The sequence below is a fragment of the Sceloporus undulatus genome, chromosome 6 (assembly GCF_019175285.1).
Source record: "Sceloporus undulatus isolate JIND9_A2432 ecotype Alabama chromosome 6, SceUnd_v1.1, whole genome shotgun sequence".
In the NCBI taxonomy this organism is placed as follows: Eukaryota; Metazoa; Chordata; class Lepidosauria; order Squamata; family Phrynosomatidae; genus Sceloporus; species Sceloporus undulatus.
The window spans coordinates 81491545-81505771 of NC_056527.1; the positions used below are offsets into that span (position 1 = coordinate 81491545).

At 40.5% G+C, this 14227-nt stretch overlaps 1 long non-coding RNA gene across 4 annotated transcripts; it reads left to right on the top strand.

Annotated features, from left to right (window-relative positions):
* On the top strand, positions 1-11906 carry LOC121934924. 4 transcript variants are annotated; one of them, XR_006104698.1, is made up of 5 exons: positions 1-507; positions 4494-4565; positions 6105-6502; positions 7607-7729; positions 9222-11906. It is a non-coding gene; the product is annotated as an uncharacterized LOC121934924 (long non-coding RNA). The 4 variants fall into 4 exon arrangements; XR_006104699.1 differs by lacking the exon at positions 6105-6502 and having other exon boundaries at positions 9222-9512; positions 10047-11906; XR_006104697.1 differs by having other exon boundaries at positions 4494-6502.
* Positions 11907-14227: the final 2321 nt, after the last annotated feature.

Sequence of the window (14227 nt, forward strand, 5' to 3'; positions counted from 1 at the left end):
TTCCCAGGAATCCATAGCACTGAGCCAAGGCAGTTAAAGCGGTCTCAAACTGGATTATTGTTGCAGTGTGTTTTGGACTTAAGCTAACAAGTGAAGCCTAGGAGGTTTTGTCTGTTCACAAAAGTCGACAGAACATGATGTGTGTGTGTGTGTGTATGTGTGTATATATATTTATATCCCTAACAACAAGCACCCTTTGTTTATTTGTGTATGCTGTACAAGAGAAAGTGTGTTTGTTCGTGCCTGTGTACATGGAATGCAGTTTGTGTATACATGTAAGAGAGTCTACATGCAAAAGTGTGAATATAGTATACTCATCCCTCCACATTTACAGCTTTGATATTTGCAGATTTAATTATTCACAGGTCTTATTAATATGTTATCTTTAGGAATATCTACATCCTGCAGCACAACTCCATGGTCAGCTTTAACCAAAAGTCTTATGAATACTGTACAGAGAGAGAGAGAAGAGGGAGTTTCAGCAGGCGTTGCTTGTCGCACAACCAGGTAACAAGAAACACCTGCTACACAACCTTTGAAGGTACAAGAGGCCTCTCCAGTTTGTAGCCTGGCAACCTCACACCCTTTACCCTTCCCAACACACAGCAGAAATTAATAGAGTTTTAGGCAGCGTGACACGTAGGAGAAGCAGAATCTTATTACGATTTTAAAATTTATATCTCACTTTGCTCCTGACATGAGGCCCAAGGAGACTTACAAGAAGCTTAAAACAATGGAGAGCTAAACACTTAAACCACAAGCTATTGTGAAAACACCATTAATCTTAAAAGTATACATTGTACTTAAAAACATTGTAAAAATAGAACACACACACACACACACACACACAGCCCATAGAAAATAATCCCTTGCAACCAATTAATCATACAACTCCTGCTTTTATAAAAGGTCTTTGTTGTGTGCCTTCAAACCGCTTCCAATTTATGGTGTCCCTAAGGTGAACCTATCATGGATTTTCTTGGCATTCAGAGGGGGGTTGCCATTGCCAGCCTCTGAGGTTGAGAGAGTGTGACTTGCCCATGTTCACCCAGTGGGTTTTTGTGCCTGAGCAGGGAATCGAACCCTAATCTCCAGAATCCAAAGGGCACCTTAGTCTGTGGAAGGAATTTCCACAGGCCAAAGTCTAAGCTTATCATTTAAGAAACCGACACGTCCATGCAGGGAAAGTGTCTTCGGATCACAAAAGGTGGTACAGGAGCCACGTTTTGGTCCGAAACACACGGCAGAATTAATCCAGTCTGAGACTGCTTTAACTGCCCTGGCTCAGTGCTAGGCAATTCTGAGAACTGTAGTTTTACGAGGCATTAAGCTTCTCTCTGAGAGCTCTGGTGCCACAATAAACTACGGTTCCCAGGATTCCCTAGCATTGAGCCAGGGCAGTTAAAGCAATGTCAAACTGGATTATCCCTACAGTGTCTTTTGCACCGTTGTGGATTTACAAGGCACACTAATAGGCAGTGGTTAGGGTAGCCAAACACATGGCTTTTTTCAATTTTGTAATAAAACTGCGTGAGGCCCATTACTTTCATGATAGAAAAGAAGCACGTCACTCCCACTCTCTTCCCAGTGAGCCAGAGAAGCTGTAAACAACATTAGGGCTCTGGAGGACAAGTCTATCCACTGCTATTAAACATAATGATGGCTCTGTGGAACCTCCATGTTCAAAGGCACTCCTCAGGGAGGAGCCAGAAATGGGTGGTCTGCTGACAATAGCTAAGGAAACAGGAAATGGACAAGATGTATTTTTGGCCTATTCCACATGACCCCTCTTAGGTTAAGAAGGGTTTTATATTTTATCATCCATAAATACAGAGCTCAGTCAAATTATTCCTTTGGACTACAGTTCCCAGAATCCTCCAACAGTATTTGTTATGCACTATTTGTTATAACAATAGTGTTTGCAGGTGCTGGACTGTGACAGGGTGTCCAGATGCCCTAACCACAAAGGAGGGCAAGGCACCACAAAATGGAGGGCACTCAGAAAAAATGAAGGACATGACCAAATAAAAGCTCAAAATCTTCATAGGAGTTTATCACACGTAATATCCCAGAAATATCGCATAATTACGCTAAACCATTTCACACGACATCACACAAAACCCACCATTAAAGTCACAAAGAAGAATTAATGCACATCTTTTTACTTTTGGGATTTCGGTGACAATGCATTTCCAATATCACTTTAATTGCACAATTGCGTGTGATAATCATTCGCTCAATTACTCTCCATTTTCGCTTTATTTGTGAGATGCTTTAAATGCACTTTAATCTCTCTTTAATGCCAAAATTAGCTCCAGTATGATGAACTCCATAGAAGTATAAATCCATACTCCTCACTACAGAAATAATTCGGTTTGACACTGTTTTAACTACCATGGCTCCATGCTATGGAACTGGGAACTGTAGTTGGTTGTGGCACCACAGCTCTCTGACAGAGAAGGCTAAATGCCCCACAGAACTACAAATCCCAGAATTCCATAACATTGAGCCATGGCAGTTAAAGCTGTGTCAAATGGGATTATTTCTGCAGTGAGAATGCAGCCCCTGCCATGCTCAAAATGGAGGCCATTTGGAATACCTTCTGGATGCAAGGCTTTAATGTAGGACATGTCCTGGAAAGAGAGGACACCTGTCACCCTGGGACTGTGAGGTCCCTCAGGATTGTATTATCATGGTCGTCACATCTGAATAGACATGGAGGAAGTACCATAGATCCCTTATCTGTAGGCCTTTCTTTCCCCAACTGAATTAAAAAAATCGCAGGGTGATGGGATTTTGTCTTTCACCCCATGTGCCTATTTCTTTGACCTCTTGTGTTTGAAAAGGTCAGTATTTCTTTACATCTATTTACATGCATTTTCCTGTAATGTGTGATTCACTGCCAATATTACCTCTCTTCAGACTTTATTACATGGGGAAAATCCAGGGTTTAAATAGTGATTATCCTTTGAAAATCATGCAACTGTGATTAACATTTTCACACACATCACGATTAAATAGCCATTATCCAAGGAATCAACAGGCAATAAACAGCAACAAATCATTAACAGGATTTACCATGAATGATTTGTTGCTGTTTATTGCCTGTTTATTCCGGGATAATGGCACTTTAATAGCGACATCATGTGAAAATCTTAGTTGCGACTGTGCGATTTTCACGGGATAATAGCTGTTTAAACCCCCAATTTTTCCTGTGTGATAAAGTCCTTCATGAAGTCAGTAAGTCTGTGTGAACTGAGAAATTTATATTCTTTTAGGGGCAGAACTGTGTATCAGGAGAGAGAGAGATAGCAGGGGCAGTTTACCAAAAATAGCATTTAGAGCTTCCCTCTTTGCACCACATGTGAATGTTATTAAAGCAGAACAGAAAGTGGGAGAGTGTGGTTTTAAAATGGAATGTACTTTCTCGATGTAGGTCTGTTTTCCAGACTAATTTTAAAATGTCTAGGGAGATTCCAACATTTTGTTTTACTTCTTGCGTGAGTTCACTATAAAGCATTTTGCGGAGGATCTGGTTTCTCTTGGAACAGTGGGCCTGCAGTGAGCTTTAAACCTAACCCCTGTGTTATTTTCCAGAGTTAAGTTGCCCACCCTAAAGTCACTGTGAGCCCACAACAGACAGGATACATACATAAAACAAACACATGCGTCCCTTTCACATTACATTATGACGTATCTTCCAATATTTCACAGATAAAAACCAGGGCATGTGTGGCCAAGCAACATCCCTGGAGGAAAAAGTTCTGCCCTTTCCTCTCCCCACTGCTGAGAGCAATGAAAATCGATTTGGAAGCTTATTCACATGAAGATGTGGATTGACACAGATCTTTCAGGAAAACATGGGGGGGGGACCCAGTATTGAATATTCTGGTTTAAGTGGAGGGGGGGTTCCCACCCCCCCCCCCATGCATCGAGTGCATTTGGGATGTTGTGAACAACTAGGATTTATAGCGTGAATTGGGCCCAATGGTCTTATAGCAGATTTGGAGAGGATGACATAAGGTGCAGATGGGTACCTTAGTTTTACCAGATTTTGCAACTGTTCTGTCTTTCCCACTTTAATAGAGTATTTTTCTGGAAAGGAAAGAGACAGAGGTTCTGGAAAAACACAGATGATTAACAAATAGAGTTATGAATGGTAGTGAAGGGAACAGAAAATTTCAGGAAAAAGTCCCCGTCCCTCTGTTTTATGGGGTGGGAGCAAATGAAAAACAATGCTTCCCTCTCCACTTTAAAATTCTGTGTTTGAGGCAGGAAGGCCACAAAACCGAAACCTCTTCAGGAAGCGCTTTTTAGTCCAGAAAATAATATGGAGAAGAGGCATGCACATTGTGCACGCGCACACGCGCACACACCTGCCCCATCAGTAGTGCTGTTTCATTTAAAATCAGAGATCCCCACCTAACTGTTTGGGCTGAGGTGGGATGTTCCAAGATCTTCTCATGTATCTTCTTCATCATATCTGTTTTCAGGTCTCGCTTGTGAAAACCGCATCCTTGCCTGGAATTTTCATAACTACATGGAGTGTATCTGCTAAAAGAATGGTGAGAAGTAACCTTTGTTAAGTTGCCCTGGCTAAGCCACAGTGAACTCTCTTTGGCTTGGCAGCATTGATCCAGAACACTTGGCCTGAAAGGACTGATAAGAAGAATTGTTCCTTAGGAGGATTATTCCTCTAGTTTTATGGGTATTTCTGCTTTGCAATTATCATGTCTCTCTGCACCACCCTGGAAATAAACCATAGTATCAGCTGAAAAAGTTGTTTCTCATCTGATATCATGGTTCTGAAGTGCATTGGAGATGAATTGAGACACATGTGAACTTTGTGTGTAAGTGTCTTCAACTCACTTCTTGACTTATGGTGACCCCATGAATTTCATAGGGTTTTCTTAGGCAAGGAATACTCAGAGGTGGATTTTCCCAATTCCTTCCTCTGAAATATAGCCTTTGAAATATAGTGCCTGATATGTGTTGACAGTCTCCCACCCAAGTACTAACCAGAGCTGATCCTATTTAGCTTCCAAGGTCTGACAGGATCAGGTGCCTTTAGAGTATTTAGGCTCTGTGAGCTTAATCCATAATCAAAAACATTCAGTATTACTACTATAGTTAGGCTAACAGGGCATATTCTCCTTGCCTTTAATATGGAGGAGAGCTAGGGAGAAACAATATTTTCTTCTCTGCCCCTACCTCTTTGTCTGGATTTTCCCTGTTATTTTTGGATTCCTAAAAATACCACCATTCTAATTCCTACCAATTCTGGGTGGCAACCAGTAGGTTTTCTTTAATATGGAAGGAAATATTTTGCATAGAGTTCAAATATGTTTTAAAAATCAAATGTTAAAGTGGCCAACTGTCTTGTTTTTAAATATGATTTTGAATGACTCTTTAGATTCTAAAGGGGTGGCTGTGTGGGTCCCTTGTGGTCCTTAATTGTTGATAAAAATATGAGCGCAGAGTTGGCATTAATGTGAGATATTCATTATTGTACATCGAATTTATCTCAAACCTTCAGCCTCTATAGTTATGGTTTAACAGGAGTTAAGCATGCTTGCACTCTGCCTTGATACAGAGGGTGGGTCAAGCAGCATCGCTGAAGTTAGAACATAGGAAATAAGAGGCATGCCAAATTCACTCCCACTCTTGTTTGGCTTTGCCAGAGGATCTCTTTCCAGTGACATTCAGGAAGCCTAACACAAGGTAGGAAGTTGTGTGCATTTAGCCATAACTGAAAACTAGAAGTACAGTACTATATTCACAGTTGCATACTTTTGCATATAGACTCTCTTACATGTATGCACACAAGAATTGCATAGCATGTACACAGGCACACGCAAGCACACTTTCTCTCGTACAGCATATGCAAACACCCAAAAGGTGCTTGATGTTAGGGACATATACATCATGTTCTGTCAACTTTTGTGAACAGACAAAACCTCTTAGGCTTCACTTGTTAACTTACAGTCATTTGTGTAGTCATAATAGTTATTAATTAAAAGATACATATTCTGCCTTTTTGTTGGCTAACAACATATTTGATAAAAATTATCATAGCCAATTCATTCTTGATTTTGCTTTCTTAGCAGGAAGATGGTAACCCAAGAGTGCAGATTTTGTTCTAACTCCCTTACCATGCTAGTGCTTGCAAATGGATAGCTCCTGGAATCTCCCATCATTGTGGAGATATTCTGTCCTTTTTTTTTTCTTAACAAATTTGAACTTGAAAGGGGTGGGGGAGAGAGACAGTAGCAGCTATGGAAACGCTGGAGAGTTACAAATGGAAGATGGTGAAAAATTCCATGAAGCAAGACAACTTCATGATAGAAGTCTCATCTGGAAGTACCCGATGGGCAGATCACTTCCTGGTGAGGCTTAGACTTACAGCATTTATTCCTCTCAGCAGCGGAGTGTGGGATGATCCACCCAAGGAGGCTTATACAGTCTCCAGGATTACAGAGAGCTCTTGGGGAGTTTCCATCTGGTAAGGCTGGCACTCCTTTTGTTCACTGTGTGGAATATGGAGATGACTCAGACAGCTGACACACTCACTCCTAAATGCCCTGTGAACAGAGCCCAGCCCAGTCATAATATTCTTAATATTCTGGGGAGCTGAGGGCAAGGAAGCAGGCAGGGAGGCAGCTACAGTCTGATAAAATAGTAGCAGCAGCTCATTATCAGGCTTGTGCAGTGTACCTAAAGAAGCAGTTGTTTTCCAGCAGTGCCCGTTCCACCAGTAGCTGCTATCTCAGCTACCTTCAAAACTACTGTTCTTTTTGGAAGAGATTGGGGGGCACCACTTGGTCCTTGGTTTCCATCTTCAGTACATTGTCATAAAGTGGACAAATATACTTCCACAAAAGCTTCTTTTGGCAGAAATGGTTCTGCAGAATTGCAGAATCATAGAATCACATTGTTCCATAATTGCTCAGCAAGATTCCACCGGGAGTGACAGCTATGGTACATCCTAGAACAAGTGCCCTCTGCTTTTGGGACATGGAATATTGGCATGTAGTGTGAAAGTCCTTTTCCAATAGCGGATGGAGGGTTTCCTATGCTACCCAAATTTTGTAGGTTATTCTTGCTGTGCCTGTTCCCTGCCCTCCTCATTTCATGACTGTCTTATTTCATCAAAACATAGCTTAATGGAATTGGGGGGGGGGCTGTAAGGGCCATCTAATCCAGGCCCATGATATACACTCCCAAAAGTATGGTCATCTAACCTTTTTTTAAGACCTCAAAGGAGAGTTCACTACCCTCTCAGGCAATCTATTCCATTGCTGAATAGCTCTTATCTATAAGAAGTTCTTCTTAATGGTCATGTGCAATCTTTTTCTTGTAGTTTGAATCCATTCATTCAGGTCTCTGGAGCAGTAGAAAACAACCTTTCTCCATTTTCTTCTGACATCCCTTCTGATATTTAAAAATGGCTATGATATCACCTGTCAAGTATGTTTTCTCCAAATTCAACATTCTCAGCTCCCTAATCATCCCTCATATACTTTGGTTTCCAGACAATTTATCACCTTCCTCACTCTTCTGTGGACAGGTTGACTTAATCACTTTTTATTTTCTCTCTAATCCAAAGGTTGTTGCCTGTGACTGGGCAGGAGCTCTTGCACACAATGGGTAAAGGTTGTAATTTATGCCTCTCAGATGGGAGGAGACAACCCAGAACCCTCTATCTACTGCTGAAAAAAAGGCCTCAGTGGTAAGTACAAATGTTCCATTTTTTCAATTTCATTGTGTCTTTGTGGAGCTATCTAAGGGGGCTTTTCTGAGAATAGCTTGGTCACTTTGTAATCTGGCCTATTTTGGAATGTTTAGAAACTGTCAGGAGGACACTGTGACTTTGTCCTGTATGGAAAATATTTTGAGGATACAAGTATTCACATCTGTGCTGATGTAGACAGAAGTGTTGAATCCAGACAGTATTTGGAGGTGCCCAATGCTCCATTTGACCTGCTGTTGAATGAGGCTCAGTTGTTGAGACCCAAATTTGTGAAACAACTTGTGTGTATTCGATTCCTGCCTTTCTTGGCTTATATCAAGCAGGGAAGTATTGGTTGCTTAGAGCAATGTGGTAGCAAACATTTTGAGAAAGAGGATAATTCCAGTTCTGCATTAAACAGCTGTGCAGACATCCCTAAGGGAATCTAACGAGGACTTGGAAGACTTGAAAAATGACCAGCTGGCAGGGTATTCAAGTGAATGGTTACTATACAACTTCAATTGCTCTTGGATCAAACTGAGTTTCTAGATCCTTTTCAGTGTAGTTTCAAGCCTGGTTTTGGCACCAAGGCCACTTCATTTCCTTTGGCACCAAGACCACTTCATTTCCTTTGACGTGTGATACATGTTGGGGAAAAGACAAGAGACTGTGATCCAGTTGATTATCCTCAGTCTCTCAGTCATCTTCAGTACCTCGTGATATCCTCACAGAGAGGCTGCGTGGGATTGAGATGGGGGAATTGGCTGAAGTGGTTCCATTTGTGTCTTGGATGGCCAATTCCAAAAGATAGTGGCAGGTTACTGCTTAAGTATTTGACAGCAGTGGAATTTAAGGATCAGCAGCCTAGGAACAAGAATCAGCCCCCCCCCAATTGATTCCACCACAGGAGGGCCTACTTTCTTTTAAAGAATAGCCATTATGGCCACTCTTCAGTGCAGTACAAGTTATCTTCCCTCTGGCAATACTACTGGTCCAGCAGGCTTTCAGAATAATAGATGGGCTCTTTGTTGCTCTTGCCTCTTTCTCTCTTGGTTGCATGTAGGAGCTTCCACCATCAGTTCCCTAATCTCCCCTCTTCTTACTTTCATTGGAGGGACTAGTTAGGAGGGGTTCCGCAGTCCAGGAGCAGCCACTGAGAAGGCCCTCTCTCACATCTCCACCAACCGTGCTTGTGATGTGGGTGGGAAAGAAAAGCCTCTCCTGAGGATCTCAGAGCCTGGGTTGGTTCATACAGGAGACAGTCTGCCAAATAGCCTAGATCTGAGCCATATAGGGCTTTATAGATCATAACCAGCACTTTCAATTGTGCCCGAAAACAAACTGGCAGCCTGTAGAGTTCTGCAGAGATATATTTTTATATTAAAATCTGCATTAAACTTTTGAGAGGCCATCAAAAATTTTGAGTTTGGGGTGAGTTGCCATCAATATGTGGATGACACCCAATACTATTTATCTTTTTCATCAAATTCAGGTGAAGCAACGAAGATGCTAAATCTGTGCCTAGTTGGGCTAAAAGACTGGATGAAGGCCAATAAATTCAATCTCAATCAAGATAAAACAGAATGGCTATTGAAGGGTGGTTTGTCTGGTTGGACTCTCTTGAAGGAACAGGTTCTCAGCTTGAAGTATTCTGAATCTATTTTGGTCATGAGTGGCACAGGTTCCTCCCATGGCAATGGAGTGTTTTTACCAGCTTAGATGGATGTGGCAACCTGCAACCCTTGCTGGATAGAGTAGCCTGGCTTCAGTGATCCAAAAACTGGTAACATCCAGATTAAACTACTGTAATGCACTTTACATGGGGGTTGACTGAGGACCATTCAGAAAGTAGACAGATAGATTACATCAGTTACAGTAGTTCCATTGCTGGGCCCAGGTCAAGATGCTGATCATGACCTTTAAACCCTTTTATAGCTTAGGAGCAGGTTGCTTAAAGGAGCACCTGTTTCCAAACATGCTTGCCCATTCTTACTCTTTCACCTGAGGTGAGGCAATGGCTTCCCAATGACAGTGCCAGTGATGGCACCCTATTAGGGTATTCATTTCGCTGACAGGGTTACCTGGTATCTACAATGCTATCCTTTCTGTACCAAATTACACATCTCTTTTCCCCCTACATCTACTAGACATACTGTCAGTTTATCTGACTGTTCTTATGTGTCTTTTAAGATCTTGCTATCTTCTTGCCTTGTGTTTTTATGACTGTTTGGATATGTTTTATTTGTGTTCTAATTGTATTTTGTATTTTCTTTTTACATAAACCGCCCTTGACTTTTTTTTATTATTATTATTGAAGGGTGGTGTCTTGAAAAAACTTATAAAAACACGAACGCAGCATTACAAAACGACGCATCAGCACTGAAACGTGCAGAGGATCAGGACGCACCTTTTTTGGTAGCCCTCTGAAAACATCCAGACTGGCATTGACTTTTTGCAAATAAAGAGTATTCACATACAGCTGCATTGATGACTCACCTGGAACTGTGTTTCCCTTTCACAACCAGCTGAAGGATCTTGTCCAGTTTTGCTCCAGGAACTAAGATAATTAGCAGGCTTGGAAAAGGAGGGGGTGGTTGCTATTCTAAGGCCCCACTTGTGGTGGGTGAATGCCCATATGTCTTTTGCCTCCAGGTGTCTGCTCTTGTTTTTCTTAAACCCCCCCCCCTTCTCTACTTTCGTGCCTTGTTTGCACTTCCTGTTCACTCCTTGTTTCTTCCAACCTCCTCCAGCTCTTTCTGCTCCCACGTGTCGTTGACTGAAACAAAGCAGTATTTGTTGAGTTTTCTTCTTTCTGCAGTTGTTGTAATATACTTTTCTGTTTCCATCTCGACCTTTACTTTTAAAACAGGGACAATTTCTATCATGTTAACTTCAACACTAACACACTTAGCTTCTATAACGTTTTCATTGTCACTTAATTGCTGTGTGCATTCATGCACATGTGTGCTTTGTGGCTGCTCTTTGTTATCTTTACGCTAACACTCAGAAGAAAAGCAGCTAGTTCTACCATTCTCACATTCATTGAATAGGGTGTCTGGAGAATGCTGCTTACCCTGTTTTGTTATTCCTATTCAGGTCAGTTGTGGTTACTCTCCCTGTTCAGGCAGCTTGCATCCTTTTTCAGCAGAGCTACATTTTCCAGAAATAACTTAATAACCAACTACTGTTTACTGAGTGTATATTGTATACTATATATGAAGTGGGAAATAAACTACCAGTGCAAACCAACCATTAATGTGCTTAAAATACATGTGTATGCATATACACATGTGTGTGTATATGTGTGTGTGTTTGTTTCCCCTTCTGTCCTGTAGTTAGGATTTACAATAAAATATTTTTTAACAAACCAAATACCACAAATAATAATCTGAGCATATTTACAGACCAGAAACCTCAATATCTCAGCATACTAGAAATTAGAATGGACATGTACTCTAAGGAAAGCAATCCTCTATTTGAAGGTCTAGACCAGCTAAAATTTATAAGAATACAGAGGGCTTATATTGGAGATGGCAAAAGCAACCTGGAACATTTTACCACATGTGGTGGACTTGTCTTATAATAAAAAATTATTGGAAGGAAGTGCATAGAATAATTCAAGAAATATATCAAATTAAAATTAAATTAGAACCTGAAGTATGCTTGTTAAATATGATAAGATGACCTAATTGGGAGAAGACATTTGAAGCAAATATTATATTTAATAACTACGGCAAGGATGATGATTGCCAGATATTGGAAGGAAGGAGATCATGCACCTGATATTGAGGCCTGGTTAATTAAGGCTTTAGATATCATTGAAATGGACAATCTAACAACTTACATGAAGGAAGAAAGGAGAGAGGAACACATATGGGAACTGCTGATTAAATACTGGAAAAAAAAGATGGTCGGATATGGATTGTATGAAATAGATTTGCCACTTCCAGTTTAGCTTGCAATTTGTAATTGAAGTAAATAATAAAAGATGTTATTTGATTCGTATAAAAGGTAAGAGGTAAAAAAAATACACTAGTAATATTACATACTTTTTTATGGAAAGCTAAAATATCATATAAGATGGGAGATGAGGTTGATAAATCAGAGAAAGAAATGAGGAATAATTAATAATTGCTGTGTTTATAATATATCTAAGAAAATGGATTTTGTAGGGGAATGGGTGGTAGGGGGTTAACAGGTTTTTCTGCAATCTAGATTATGTAAAATACTTTTTTCATTGTTGTTTTTAATTAATAAAGAATATTTTCTAAAAAAGAAAAAAGAAAGTAGAGTGAACATGTACTCTATGGAAAGCAGTCCTCTATTTAAAGGTCTACCTGAGGATAATTCTCTGTTTGGTGGTGTTCTCTCTTTGAGGGGCTACCCAGTTTGAGTCCAGTTTCAAGATAACAAATCTATGGAACAGGAGAGAGAAGTTGAGGCTTTGAAGTCACCCATTAACAATTCATACCTAGGCAGTAGACTGAACAGGTACTGAGGTTGTCACCTGATTGGTATTAACCACTTTGTGGGGTGTGTTTGTATTTACAGTAGAATAAATTTGCATTTATATATGCAAATCAGTTTATGTTAGTTTTATGCAGAATAGTACCATCTTTTCATCTCTTTCTTTGGTGATTTCCCTTTTCCTGCCTGTTGTTATGTAGTCATCCTATACAAAATATTAGCTCAGATGTTCAGCCCTGTGATATAGGAAAACTATATGAACAAGGACCAGTCACTGATTTCCCCTCTAGACCTAAGAAAAGAACAGAGCATCAACTGATTTTATGAGCCCTGTCTCACCACTTGGATCCAATTGGGGAAGTGGCATGCATGAGAACTTGGTTCTGGTTTGCCGCAGGAAATGAAGCAAAAGGAAAGTCCCCTCAGGAGGGCGATTTCCCCACAATTGTGCTGACAGACAGTAACCTGGTAGAGATTTCCTGAAAAAAGTAAAGCCATTGCTCACTTTCAGAACCTGTTTGCAATGCCCAGCACACTCTCAAGGCTGCTCTATTTTTCTGCTTGATTCTTATGGCAAGATAACACAGACTCACCGGTATACACATTCCATGTGCAAAATTTGACCAGACTAGCAGATCAGTCTTGCTTCAACATTGGTAAAAGGACAGCATCCTACATGACAGCTGAGCAGAACAGCCTGAGTATAGGCAATGTTGAACATGTGACATATACAGCTCTATCCTCCAACTCTTTGCTACCACTCCCCCCACTCCACCTGGCACCTGTTTGCAGTTCCTCAGACAAATGTGACAACAAGTAGAAGTGTTATCATGTGTCTGTTACCCCAAGGTCTAGCCTCCCTCTGCACCCCCCTCTGATATGAATTTGATATTAAGGGGATGTTCTAGGCAGGTAGCCGAGAGGGTGCCTCCTGTGCATAAAACTAGTCATACCATATAGGGACCATATTTGAAGATCCTGCTTGCTCAGCAGGTAGAAGCTCGAGAACACATGGATAGAATAGATCAACTAAAATAGATGAAAATCTGCATAATTCCTTCGCTGATGGGAGTGATAGTGTGTGATAGATCTTGGGCTTACACATGAACAGAAGGCCAAGGCTACCTCTCTCTAGAAGTGATACTCCTTTGTCAAGGGACAATCATGATTATTGTTTAGCCATTTACAGACTTCCAGTTCTATTCTTCCCTCCTGGGAACTTCACCTTAATTGCAAATCTGCCCCAAGATAGTTTTGGCCTATAAGTATATCTGCTCAGGCACTACTAATTTGGTTTTGCCTGAGATTCAGACACACACACTTGTCAGTACCTTGCTTGACTCCTCAGCACTCCTCAGCTCTAACTAATGGCAGAATTCAGAGATACATCTGTTAGTCTGTAAAATCAGTATGTAAAGAGCTCTTGCAGCAGCTTTGAGACTAAATGAAAGAAAGAAGTTGACAGCATGAGCTTTCAAAAATTTAAGTCTACTTCCTCAGAAGGATTCCATCAAATGCATCTGAAGTAGACTGAAATCTGCAAAAGCTCATGCTGCCAAATTCTTTCTTTAAGTTAGTCTCAAAAGTGATACAAGATCTCTTTAAAGCTATAAATAAATGTGACTTATAGAATTGCTAATAGCCATAACAACAGATTATTACATCATTAGGTTTCATATTGCTCAAAAAGTCCATAAATAGTTTCCAGTTTCAAAACAATCTTCAGATGATGTATCTCAAAATCAGTTTGGCAATTTGGACAAAGTCTGCAACCTTAACAACACACTTTTCTGTCATCGGCATTTAGGTCCATTTCCAGGTTTGAGCAAACAATATTCTTGCAGCTGTTATCATATATCAGAAAAGCAGACCATATTTACTAACCAGTTCTTTATCAATAATACCCAACAAAAACATTGGTGACATTATAAAATCCACCTTAACGTATAAATCTTAGACAAATAGTTTTTCGCCTTCTTACAGGTTCCCCACATGTGGGAAAAAAATGACTTTTTTGCTCTGATGACTCAA